A 13,519-nucleotide genomic window follows, 5' to 3' on the forward strand; every position below is an offset into this window, starting at 1 on the left:
GAATTTGCAGGATCATTGGAAATGATGCGACAAGCCATTTCAAAACGCCTGGAAATCATGGAAATAATTAAGAAACAAGCTTCGAATGCGGAGGTTATGGGTTCGAGTCCTGCTCGAGGAGGTTCTTTTTCCAGAATTGAAAAATTGTCTGATAGCCGTGAAATTGATTTCATATATTAACACAAAGACGTTAAAACCATTATTTACGTATTATGTCTGATGATCATTTCAAAGTTTAATTTATTACTTTGGTATGAATAAAGTCGCTAAATTCCGCCAAATCTGTGAGATGCAATTTCTAATTATTTTCGTTACAATGCAGCTGAAGCATTAAATTAGCTCGATAATAACCTCAAATTGCTCATAGACAAAAGGGATCCAGATCAAAGTACAGAGGAAACTGCTGATGTTGTATATATCCAGTCGAGCATAACATATTCAATTTTGATTAATTCTGGTAATTCAATTATGATTTGGATGTTTGTGATCATTACTTCCTTTACATCTCAAATATTAGCGATTAAAACCTTCGAGTTGTGCAGAAATATGATATTACTAATAATATATTAATTTGCCCAACTTCATTTAGAAGACAATAAAACATGCACGAACAAATAGATACGTAGTTTCCATAGAATGTGAATTTACGACGATCTGAATCAGTATCCATTCAAGTGGAATTAATCAATCGGAATAGATATATTGGAAAATATTTTTTTTTTGGAATTTTATAGTCTTTATCTCACTCACAGACCTGTTCCGCACAAATGTTGATATGAACTTCTCGTCTTGAGTTATGCTGACAATCAAAAGTTAGACCGTATAATGGATCCGAAACCTTCTGTGAGCTTGAAAAAAGGAAATACAAGGCTGCGTTCCATCAGTGGGAAGTCAGATTTCAGAAATGTTTGCCGAACTACACCACGACGCTTCCGCAGTTGCAGTGAGCTGAGTTTTGAATCATTTGGAACTGATGACAGGACTTATACAAATCGGAGCCTACACCATATAAAAAGGAAATATCAAAAAAAGGAAGCAGTTCTGAAAAGCTGAACACTGACCAATCGACCCAATTATCCAATCCTGATCATCCTGTTTGAATAAAAGTTATCGTACCTCAAAACCTTCCTCGACCCAACTTTTCCTTGTAGATTCTGATTCTCTTTTCCAATCGTAACCATCCAATATTTCGATAATTTTGACTTATGGCATTATGTTTTCGAAAGTCCATATCTCGAAAATGACTTATTCTATCGAAAGATACATTTTTAACCTCAAATTTAACGTTCTATATCTCGAGAACGGATCATCTTTTCGAAAAAGCACACAATTTTTAGAAAAAAAACTGTCGAAAATTATCTCAAATGTCAAAAAAAAATGGTAAACGGAAGTTTTACACAATACTCCTCATTTTTTTTGGAAAGACTACCCTTGAAACTTTTTTTGTGAAGAAAATACCAGCCAAAGATTTGCCGGAAAAAGTTCCGATATGACTAAATTTTAATCAAATTCATTCGATGCTTTAAAACTTTATCGCAGAAAATGTTTGATTAAAATGAAGTCTTCGGATGGCTGAAATTCGAAAAGGATTAATGTTGGTACAAACGTTTACGGGAACTTTTTTCTTATTTTGATTAATAGTGGAGAGCGGGGTACATTTGACTCTTTCAAATTTGTCACTGAAAAACCCTATTTTGGCACATTCTTCCCTTGGTCGAAAGTTGACATTGATGACAGTCATTTCATAGTTGTTGAGTTCAGTTGAAGATTAGGTAGGTACCTACATGAAATATTTTTGGAGACGACATTTGTTACTTGAGGTGAGTGGAAATAATTGGATTATATGATTTTGCATTGCTTTCACGTATAGAAAATGAGTTAATTTAGGATTATTTTTCCGTTAATTTGAATGATTTATTCGCATATTTGGATGGGTCATGTTCCAAAAAATGTGAAATGTGTTGGTGGGGTTGGTGAGGAAGATTTGACAAAGCTCTCAAAGGGCAGTTTTGAAGTGTAAAAATCATTTAAATCCAATGAGAGCTTTTAGACAGCTGAATTTCACAACAAAGCTATGCCTTCATCTTGAAAAACAAATAAATTCGCAGGAAATATGATGAATGATATTCTTCATAAAAAGGCACGGATGTGAAAAAAAATGGTGTGAATAAAAAAACACTTGAAACCCATAACAATAAATTATTTAAACCTGAAAGAAGAACTCTTTCTGCTTCAAACGATGATAATAATAATAGCGGAAAAGGAAGGAAAAGGAATGCATAAAATAATGACGGGTAAAATAAAAAAAAAACAAAGGAAGCAAAATAAGGGATATCTTCAAACAATCCAAAGCAAAGAAAGTTCAAGCCAATGAAACGGAATATTTTAAGAAAAGTGGAACAAAAGGGGAGAAAAATATTAAAAGGAAACTCGCAGTATCTGACGAAGAAAGTGATTCAGAATCTCTTTTTTCACTACATTCTAAAATTACTATTCAAGCTCATTCAATAGTTGATGACCAAATGACCAAACACCTCAGATAAAAAATTTCCGAGGATGACGAATTTAAAATAAATATTTCGAGAAAAAAATTTGCAACGAATCTATTTTTTATCCTGATATTTCGGACGTAAACAAAATTGATATTGTAGCTATTCTGCCTAATCCTAAGATGGTCACCAAATATTATGTTTGATTATTACAACTTGAAACAAAATGAGAGTTTTGAATATTTTTTTTATAATTCTGTGGTTATTCCGTTCATTCTTCCACATCTTGTAGAACAAAAAAAAATCGTGCGAGAATATATCCGAAACGCACAGTTGTCATGGTTATATTTTATTATTATATGTTGGTACTCCGAACTTTCCGCCACGGCTTCATCTGTCAATTCATTTGAAATTTGCCTTAAAGAAATCAGTTCTGCCAACCAACATTTTTCAATGTAAAAATCACTAAATGATATTTATGAAAATATTTCATTAATTTCAATAAAAATGCAATGGATTAGAGAAAATAATAAATAACTATACTGTTCAACTCTGTAAATGAGCATAGATATCACCAAATCCTAATATTCTATATTTTGTAACATAATATTAGTAATAAATATAAACCTTTCATTAGGTGTTACAATTGCCTCACCCAAATAATTCGAAAGTCGAAAGTGCCCCACCATGAGGCGCCAAATTCACGGAATAGCTTTTATTTGTTTGTTTTCTTTTATTTTCATAATGACAATAAAAAAAACATGGTCAATGAATTATTGAATCCTTAATGAGTTCGTTCCATAATTTTTAAACGAAAATCTTTTTTTATCACCATTTTTGTAGACAATTTCATTTTATATGTCAAATGAGCCCCGACCTATCACCCAGCCCTATCACCTCCCGAAGTTTTACCCACAATAAGAAAACACATTGTCTAATAAATCATATCATACATTAGGCGTTGTCACTTCTGCTCGCCAGATGGCATTTCATGTCGAGCACTACCCGAATGTGGCCTACCTGCATCTGAATACATTCCAACCCCGTGTGTCAAAGGCGTTTCGCGTTATATGTTGCGAATGCTAATTGTAGACAACCTGGTGGCTCCAAATAATTACAGAAGCATCGGGACCCGACCTCTGCCAGTGCTGAGAACCCGGACGTTCGACGACCTCAAATGCATCACGGGACAAATGTGCTGCGAAACGGGGGCGTCGGAAACAACTCCGTCGAATTGAGCGCCGCGGCGGCGATTCCGCCAGGTTAATTAGGCTGATACAGGTGACCGTTGTGGCACTTGTTCCATGCATAAATTGCGGTTCAAAAGGTGACGGCCAGTAGTGGCCTCATTAGGCCCGCTCAATTTAGCACCGTTCAGCTATTCACCCTGATTACTTTCGAGACCGAAATTGAAATTGCCGCGGCAGTGTGAACTTTTAACGTATACGCATCTCGGTATTCGCCAATTAACCTGATTAATGTCAACAGTGATTCGTCGGGGGATGCAATGACGAAATTTTGAAAAGAGAGGGTGGATGGGTTTCGTTGTTGATGGGGGCTCATCAGCGTTGTTTTACGTGGCTATCAGAAAGGTGTAAGTGTGAAAAAGAGTGATTCAACGTCGGTAGAATCAGGTGGAGCGGTAGATGATGAATGTTGAATAGATTGAAAGAGACAACTGTGTGTTGATTACGCTAATTTTAATTCTTTTTACTAGTTTAATAGAAACGTATTTCCAACAACAAAAATTCAGAACATTTGTAAAATCGATTAGATCGGTCGCTTTTCTTCCTCTGATGTTTGTTTAGTAAACCTTCTGTGTATATATTCTTTTGAGATAGAGCAATACAAAAAAAATTATCAACTTCAAACAACAAAGCATATGTAGATGTGATCTCAGTATTAGCAGAGGAAATGTAAACGGGGCATCATACATTTCAATGTATATGATACAAGAGCACACATGAAAATCTCAGCAAAAGCTCTGTCTCCCTGTATGCGTGTAGTGATTGACTGACTGTTTTGTGTATGCGTTTAGAGAATAAGCTGACATATTCATATTGAAGGGCTTCCTCTTCATTCAAAACAAAATCTTCTCCATCCTTTCTCTTCACTAACAGTTGACGACTTTATAATTAAATCCTAAAACAAACAAAAAGAACCAGAAAAGAGTACTAAATATTAGTTTCCATTATATTGATTTGAAGTTTGCGACCCATTCTTAAAAAAAATCTGAAACTGAATGGGTAACTTGGCAACCACCATGAAATTCATATTATTGGACGAGTATTCACCAAGTGGTCAGTGGTTTCTTCTACACCACACTCACATAGTGGACTATCAATAGAATGCCATTTGAAGAGCATAATTTTATAACGACCATGACCAGTCCTAAGTCGATTTGAAATACACCAAATTTTCCTAGGAAGATTGAAACCTATAACTTTCTGTGAAGGATCAACGATTGGACTTTCATTGAAGACGTTACAAGAACTCCATTCCGAACGCCAAATTTCCTTGTCACTTTCATAAGATTGAAGGAAGGTATTAATCCATAAAGGTTTGCGTGACTTTAATCTGGCAGTTTTAGCATTATTAGTAATATACAATTGGAAATAAGTTCGGGTAGAAATGAAATTTTTCCCAAGGTTTCTTGACTGAGACCTGTACGAATATGAGGCGGAAGTATATGGATAGCACTGGTAATCAATCTAAAGGTGTAGATCTAATAGTTTCACTAATAATTCTCATAGAAACGTTAAGCAGTGCATCAATTTTATGAACATGAGCACTATTGCACCAAACAGAACAACAATATTCAGTAGCAGAAAAAACCAAGGCCAAGCCTGCCTTACGAAGAGTGCTGGCATCAGCACCCCATGAAGAACCTGTTAATTTTTGAAGGATATTATCCCTCGACCATAATTCAAATTCTCCAAGTGAACCTTGAAATTCAAAAAGAATCAAGTTTAATTCCAAGATACTTGGGAGCATAATTATGATTCAAGAGGTAATTATTGAAAGTTACTTTCAATTTTCTATTATTTGTTGATTTTTCTATCCAGACTGAAAGGCCTGGAATCTAGGGTACATAAGTTATTGCAGCTTAATTTAATCATTTATCATCTAAAGAACAGGTGTTAGTCGAAAGGAATATCTGTAGAATATGACGGCTCAAGTTCAATCTATTGTTTTCAGGTGGGTTTCAAGGTGTATGCATAACGTATAAGCGAGGATCGTTATGATGCCAAATCATTTTGTCATCTTTTCACTCGTATTACGATCATTTTTCCTAAATGATCTGCTAAGTTTCGAAAGGATATCCTTTGATGTTTTTATTCGACTGAAAGATTTTAAATAAACCCAATGAAAAAATTCCTCTCCCAAGCCTTCAACTAACCAAAACCATTAATTCTTCATGCTAAAAATCGGGGAAATTTTTCAAAATGTTGGGCAGATATGATTCTTAGTTAGGATAAACATATTGAAACTCCGAAATACTTCAAAACTTTTTTGTTCGTCCAATTCACAACACTTCCAGATTCTCTTTTAAAACTGAATCATGTGGTTTATTATTTCTTTTAGTGTTAAGCTTGGGAATCTTTTGAGAAAAACATTCTAACTAATCAGTTTTTGTTTTCGAATATAAACCAATGAAATATGCAAAAAAACACTATAGGCTGTGAGTAATCGAAATAGGTATTTGCATTATATTATCAACGAAAATTAGATTCATCGCATTCATATTCCTAGCTTGAGAAAAAGACCTTTGAATATTTGTAGCTAAAATAGTTAAATAGTTATCAAATTTGAATAGATTCATTTCCAAAAACTTGGGGACTTCTCAGAACAACGTCCATTGTAAGAACTATCTTGCTCTTGTTACTCGACAAATTTATAAAAACGTTTCGTGTATAGATAAAGCACTGTATTTGATGAGAAAAATACTGTACGAGCAAAGCAATTGCATGGTAAGTGTTATTCAGACAGCTATTCAAAAAAAGCTATAGGGAAAGAAATTTGACTTTAATAAAGAATGAATTGCCTAGGTCGAAGCCTATTTCAGGAGCAAAGACTAATCTATCTACAGAAAATTTGAAAAGTAGTAGGATATGAATTACTTGTAACACTTTTTGAGGTGAGGTCGAAATTTTAGGAAAAAATCTATTTTTACTAGTTAGGTCCTCGACTTATTGAGCATTATTTGAACTGCATAAAGGGTAGATCTACTTAACACACAGATTTACTAAGCCTGTAGGAAATGATAAAAATACAGTGTGTTTCCTAATGATATACTGATATTCAAGGGGGCGATTCTTGCAGCCATTTTAAGAAAAAAACTTCATACAAACGTATGTTTTTTATTCATTTTTAGTCAATACGCGAGCAATTTCTACGGATTGGTCATTCCAATGCCTTTCGGCAACTTGTCGCTGAAGTAAAACGATTTTTATTCTATAAGCGTGGAAGCTAGCCGGGAAAGTATTAATTATGTAATAGAGTTTATTGGTCTTTTCAGACTGTACAAAGTATAGGACAAATCAGTATACAAAATCACACACAAAAAGAAAAGGAAATAATTCGCTTTCCTACTGCTTTGAAGGTTTTATCAGAAAACCTGTAACCTGTTAATCCAAATTTAGCACTTTTACTACATACGATCATTTGAAGTTTTTTCTGATAAAGGCTCTGTTACTGAATATAAGAATATCATTAAGGAACACCCTGTATAGTGTGAATTATGCAACGCGTTTGCTGCCTTCAACAAAAACCGGAATTTTGATTGGAAACATCGATTCAAAATATGCCATCTGACTATTGCTACTCGACTACTGTCGTCCATTCGATTTTGAGCTTCGAAAAACCTGACTATTTAAAATCGAATCCATAAAATCTTTACGTTCTGATCCCTACACCCGGGTAATTCTCGAGAATGAAGAGCAAAAACGGAAATTGAAACCAATCGAGTGCGCACTGCTAAAATTCCCGGATAGAACAATGGCAAGAAACATCAAACTCAGAGGGAATCTATTCATGAATGGCGGAATAAATTTCTCGATGTAAACATCTCCAATGAGCTGTTGAAGCGGTATAGAGCCCGGCGGAAAAACAGGTTATCGGGAACTGGAACGGAGCTTCGACTATATCTTTCGATGCCGTAAAAACTTCGGTTATCTTTTGTTTACTTCCAGAGGCTGCTTTGATGTTGGCCTGAAACTTCGCAGAATCCTTTGTTTAGTGTCCAGCTTGTTTCGGAAATATGTGAACTATATCAAGAAACTTTGTTCTTTGTTATTGTTGGGGGAATATTTGTGCAAGCTGCTCTACCATAGGCATCTCGTATCAGGTCTCTTGGTAAAGGTAATAGAATACCTTATTATCCTTATACGAAAGTCGGCAGAACGGAATAGGTACAACATTCCAAAATGAAATTTTGGTTTATTAGTTCTGACTGTCTTTGTTATCGAGATACGGAGGATTTTATGAATTTTACTGGGATTATAACAAGCGAATCACTCTGGTTTTTCTTTATACAGGGTGGCCATTTGAAAACGAAACAGACGAGATTACAGACGAAATAAAGTTTTTCGATAGAAATGCTCGGACAGGTCGATTTCTGTTTCGAGGGGGACAACTTAAGATGTAGGTTACGGACGCATAGCGCTTCAACCCTTGCTACTACAACCCACACCCCCAAATTTTGAATAGGGAAGATGGGGTGAGTGATACCTCATTTGAAAGGTATTTTTATACTGATTTCAGCACAGTAATTGTTTTTTCATTTTATGCATTAGTTCTCGAAATATTCTTAACTAAGTATTCGAAAATGAAGTGGTGTTTTCATGGCACTTGTAGTGTTTTGTGAAAAATCGACATTTTGAGCTTCAAAACAACCATGACTGTGGCTTCCTTCCTAACTAACTAACGCATGAATATTTCGAGAACTAATGCATAAAATGAAAAAACAATTACTGTGCTGAAATCAGTATAAAATTACCTTTAAATTGAGGTATCACTCACCCCATCTTCCCTATTCAAAAATTGGGGGTGGGGGTTGTAGCAGCAAGGGTTGAAGCGCTATGCGTCCGTAACCTACATCTTAAATTGTCCCCCTCGAAACAGAAATCGACCTGTCCGAGCATTTCTATCGAAAAACTGTATTTCGTCTGTAATCTCGTCTGTTTCGTTTTCAAATGGCCACCCTGTATATGTTTTTCATTCGATGCTCAAAATAATGATTCAAACAACACCAGAAAAATTCACAAAACGATTGAATTCAGAAAATCCCTTCTTCGAGTTTTTAGAAAAAAAATATATTCCTGTTAGAAATTCATACTGAGCCCATGTAATACTGAGACCATAGAATCCTAAACATATCAAGCTAAGGCCATAATTGTCAGAATCAATCAGGCGCATGAGTCTCAATGATCGTACCATTCGTACTCAATCTATGAATCTACAGAGCAGGTACCAAGGTACCGTCGCTCTAACTAGGACACTTTCGATTTAGCCCTCACTGGTATCACTTAAATCTTGTATAGTAAGTTAGTTCAACTATGTTTGTTATAATAAACTCTGCACTGGGTGATAGTATAATTTCTTACATTATTTCAACACTTATGAAAATAGCTGAGAAAAAATTTACAGTTTTATCAAAACCATTTCCAGAAATTTCTAATCAAAAGGCTTCTATGCATCATCAATAATAATATTCATTTAATATCTATGAACTATCCTTTGAATGGCAAAAATCACTCGAATTCCCAGAAATTTAGTTGTAACGCATTTCATCGAATAAATATTTGAACATTATAGAGTGCATGACTAACTCTAATTGGTTTTATGTTTTCCACTATTGAATATTTGAAATCGTTTCACGTACAAAAAACTAGAACCTGTCTGATATTTTTTAGTGCTGATCGTATGAAATTTGGAACCAAATTCTTTTTTCCTTATAAATTGAGATCTAATAATTCATGATTTTCAGGATATTATCAGAATATCAGAAATGGTAACTACGCTCAACATCATTTCATTCATATTACTCTGTACTTTTTGCATCCTTGTTGCACGGGAACATATCTATTATAGTCTGTGATTTGCGAATTTTGAGCTGAGATGTATTTAAACTGATTGGGATAGACCCAATGAAAAAAAATTTGGACAAAAAAACTGTCTCGAAGACAATGTGCTAGTTTTATTTTCAAATTCCTCATCGAATTGAGCTTTCGCAAGCTCAAGTAAAATTGTTTATCTAATACTATTGAATTATACAGGGTGTTCCTAAATTGAACGTACAAACGAAAAGGGGAGATTCCTTAAGTGAGTTTAAGAAAAAAAAGTCCCATAAACATGGGGTCGCAAACGTTTCGTTTTCGAGATACAGAGTGTTGAAGTTTGAATTTTTTTCAAGTTTTTTTCCCATAGTATCTACACTTCACAAGATATTCAACTGAAATTTGGCATATATATTACATTTGAGAGTTCTCACCACGTGACATGGCAATTTCGATAGAAGATCTACAGGGTGATATTTTTTCTGGAACACTGCCATCTGTTCTTCTGCAGAACTTTTTTCTGGTGAGCAAGTGTTAATTTGAAAAAATGTAAAGAGAAGCTTTGTTCTTATACTAAACTTTTCGTTTTCTTGTAGTTTTGTCGTATCTACCAACGATTTCCAGAAAAAAAATTTTGAACGATTCTCTCGAAATCCTCGTGAAAATCCAAATTATGATGGGAAGGCCACTTTGAGTGCAACTCTGTTTTTATTACCCATTAACGACATATGCAACGTTATCAAAGCCCCAATAAAACTAGTTGAATATCTTGTGAAGTGTAGATACTATGAGAAAAAAAACTTGAAAAAAATTCAAACTTCAACACTCTGTATCTCGAAAACGAAACGTTTGCGACCCCATGTTTATGGGACTTTTTTTTCTTAAACTCACTTAAGGAATCTCCCCTTTTCGTTTGTACGTTCAATTTAGGAACACCTTGTATATTCATTATTCAACTGCTTTTGAGCAATTAATAGTATCTATTAACAAACAGCGTCAGTTATAATAACACACTACTATAACTCAATATAATAAATCGGAAAAGATGGATCTGTGCTTCTATACTTCTATGCTTCCAACCGATTGGCCAAAAGGGAAAATTCCATTATTGTTATTGAGGGGAGGAATGTCACTTCACTTTGATAATTTTAACGTTTATAGGTAAGTTTGGGAGTTTGTCAATAAATTTCTTTTTTTATTCTTGTATTTTAGTATTTATTGTAATAGTCGTAGAAAAGTATAGTATTCAATTTGCGATAATGGTCATAACTCACTCGATGAATTACAGCACTCGCCTGCGGCTCGTGCTGCAAACTGCATCTGCGTGAGTTATGACCTACATTACCGCTCGTTGAATAATATACTATTATGTTGAACTTTGTGAGAATCGTATAATTCGAACCATGTTGACACTGCACTAAAGTCCCGGTAAAACTCATTTATTCTTGAAAATTCTTCTTTATTCGTCTACATAGTCAATATTGATAAGTCCCTAATACTGTTTTAACTTTTCAATGCTTTTTCAGACAGGTAGACTTATATTAAGTGCGTTCGAAAAAGATTTCAATCTCGGCGATCACTTTTTCATTAGAGTCAAACTATGAAATTTGGCTCAAATAATGCTCGAGGGATCTTTCCCTGTTTTTTGAATTCTGCAAAAATCTAGTTATCTTCCTTCTAATTGAACGGATTCTAAATAATAATCACCAAGCCATTGCGTTGCTTGCACAGTATTTTTCCCATCAAATAACAGTGTTTTGTCAATACATGAAACTCCTCTTTATCTTTTTTTAAAAAACAACAAACGTAGCGCCACTCGACTCTATCAAAACAGCGTTGAACACAAATAAAGATTCAGTGGATAAGATAGGTGTTCCTAATTTCAACCTTGAGACAGTTGAACTCGCGAGGTTTTTCCTAAACTCAATGAATGGTTTTCTATAACTTTTTTGTGGTGATCAATTCAATAATGTATTTGATTCAAGCTTATTATTCTCGAATGTTCAAGTGTACCAGTTTTTTCATGGAAAAATATGTTCCTGCACAGTCGAGAAATGGGAATTAAGAAACAAGATAGGAAAACTTTCAAATCAAATTTATAGCGTAGTCATCATATATGACAGTCTACACATGGCATATTCCATTCACCATCAGCAATCTACCGATTTTCGCACCTCATAGAACAATAAGCGAACACTGTGCGAATCCTTTCCCTCATTTACATTCCTCCCCATGTTCTTAATTACTTAATAGATGGAATTATGAATGGGATATACGAACACGCATAAGTCATTTGTAACAAGTAGAGCACAATGCTGCCAATGCTGGGTTGTGAGTCATTAAGGCAAATATAGTTTGTTCTTAGTTAAGAATAATTATAGTCGAATGTAATTAGGTTTCGAGAAAGAATAAGCAACTGAACATATTTCTTGTAGTTGAATAATCGCTGCATTTCCACATTTTTCTTACTGGGACACAGATCGGAAACTGATAGAGTGCTTACATTTGGAAGTAATGAAAGTTTGAAAGCTTTTTTTTTCATTACGTGTGAATGTTTCACACGATAAAGATTGCTTTGTAGAATATTTTCAAATAAGTCTTTGAGATTGAGAACTCGTGGACGGTAGACGTCATAGTATAAAAGCTGAAAGTTTCTGTAAGAAACCATTAAAAAATTTAGATCATCGTAGTTTTCGCAGTCTAAAAACTGAAATTTCTGTTATTTGGGGAACTAGCGAAAGTGTTGTATCATTTTGTATAGTTAAGAAATTCCGCCTTACAATGTTGGAGTTAAGCAGTGTGAATGGAAAAACCATATTTTCTTATCAAAAATGTGCCCAATCGAGTGATAGGTACCGAATGAATTGTTGATACTCATTAGTTTGTGCTGTAGGCTGATCATACGCTGAAGGTATATGAAAACATTATAACAAACTTTGTTTTAATTCGGATTTTCTTACATATGGTCGGAACGTAATATCATTGTTATAACATCAGCATTGCCAGAAAAATTGAAGTGGTTGATTGTAGTTTGAAATATATGATAAATATGAAATCAACTGAAATTGAACACAGACATGATGGTCAAAGTAAAGATATCTGGTGTTGGGTTTACACTAAGGAAAGTGTCTGTCAATTAGTAAGTAGGTATAACATCTTTTGATAGTTGTCCAAATATGAAATAACATATGTAAATTTCAGCTTTGACTTGAGCATATAACGTCAATTGACCCTAAAATTGGTCAATTTTGGGGATGTCTGGCGAGAGGTTTCCTCTATGATGGTGGAAATTTGAGAAAACATACTTTGGTAGTTACTTGAATAACATATCATATATAAATTACAGCTTTTAAACCTATGATGTAATTAAATAACAATTTTTTTCAAATAAAACATCCAAAACCACGATGATCTAAATTATTTAAAATCCATTCCTACTGAACCTTATTGGGGACATTGCTTACATAAACCTTCAGCTTTTATACTATGACGTAAATCTGGCGTCATCGAGATCTCAGACTTTAACATTTTAGAACGAATGCGTATTGTATTGAATATTGAAACACAGGGCTTTACAAAATTAATATCTGTTAAGTTTTTCAAACCAAATATAAACCATATTCAGGAAATACATGTTTTAATGAGTCCATTATATTTTTACTATCAATTGTAATGGAATATTTCGGGTTAAACCATCACCTTTTGACTAGTCTATTATTATGTTTCATTACCATACTACTTATTTATTACTTGCTTTGATGATATGCTACAATATTATTCCATATGTATATAAAATTGATATTTCGTAAAGAGAATACGGTAATGTTCACATCACGTACTGTTCTCCACACAGAATATTGAAATGAGACCCATATATTTTTTAGAAAGGAAGGTAAAGAAAGATGATAAATATACGCAGGCATATTACTAACCATTTGAAACTGTTGGAGCTATTTTGATGATTTTGTGTAC

At 34.1% G+C, this 13,519-nt stretch overlaps 1 protein-coding gene across 7 annotated transcripts in view; it reads right to left on the minus strand.

Annotated features, from left to right (window-relative positions):
* Positions 1 to 13,519, minus strand: part of LOC123679897 (calmodulin-binding transcription activator 2) — a 274,862-nt gene that overhangs the window by 123,270 nt on the left and 138,073 nt on the right. The gene's annotated exons all lie outside the window — the stretch shown is intronic.

The sequence above is a fragment of the Harmonia axyridis genome, chromosome 5, assembly GCF_914767665.1.
Source record: "Harmonia axyridis chromosome 5, icHarAxyr1.1, whole genome shotgun sequence".
Classification (NCBI taxonomy): domain Eukaryota; kingdom Metazoa; phylum Arthropoda; class Insecta; order Coleoptera; family Coccinellidae; genus Harmonia; species Harmonia axyridis.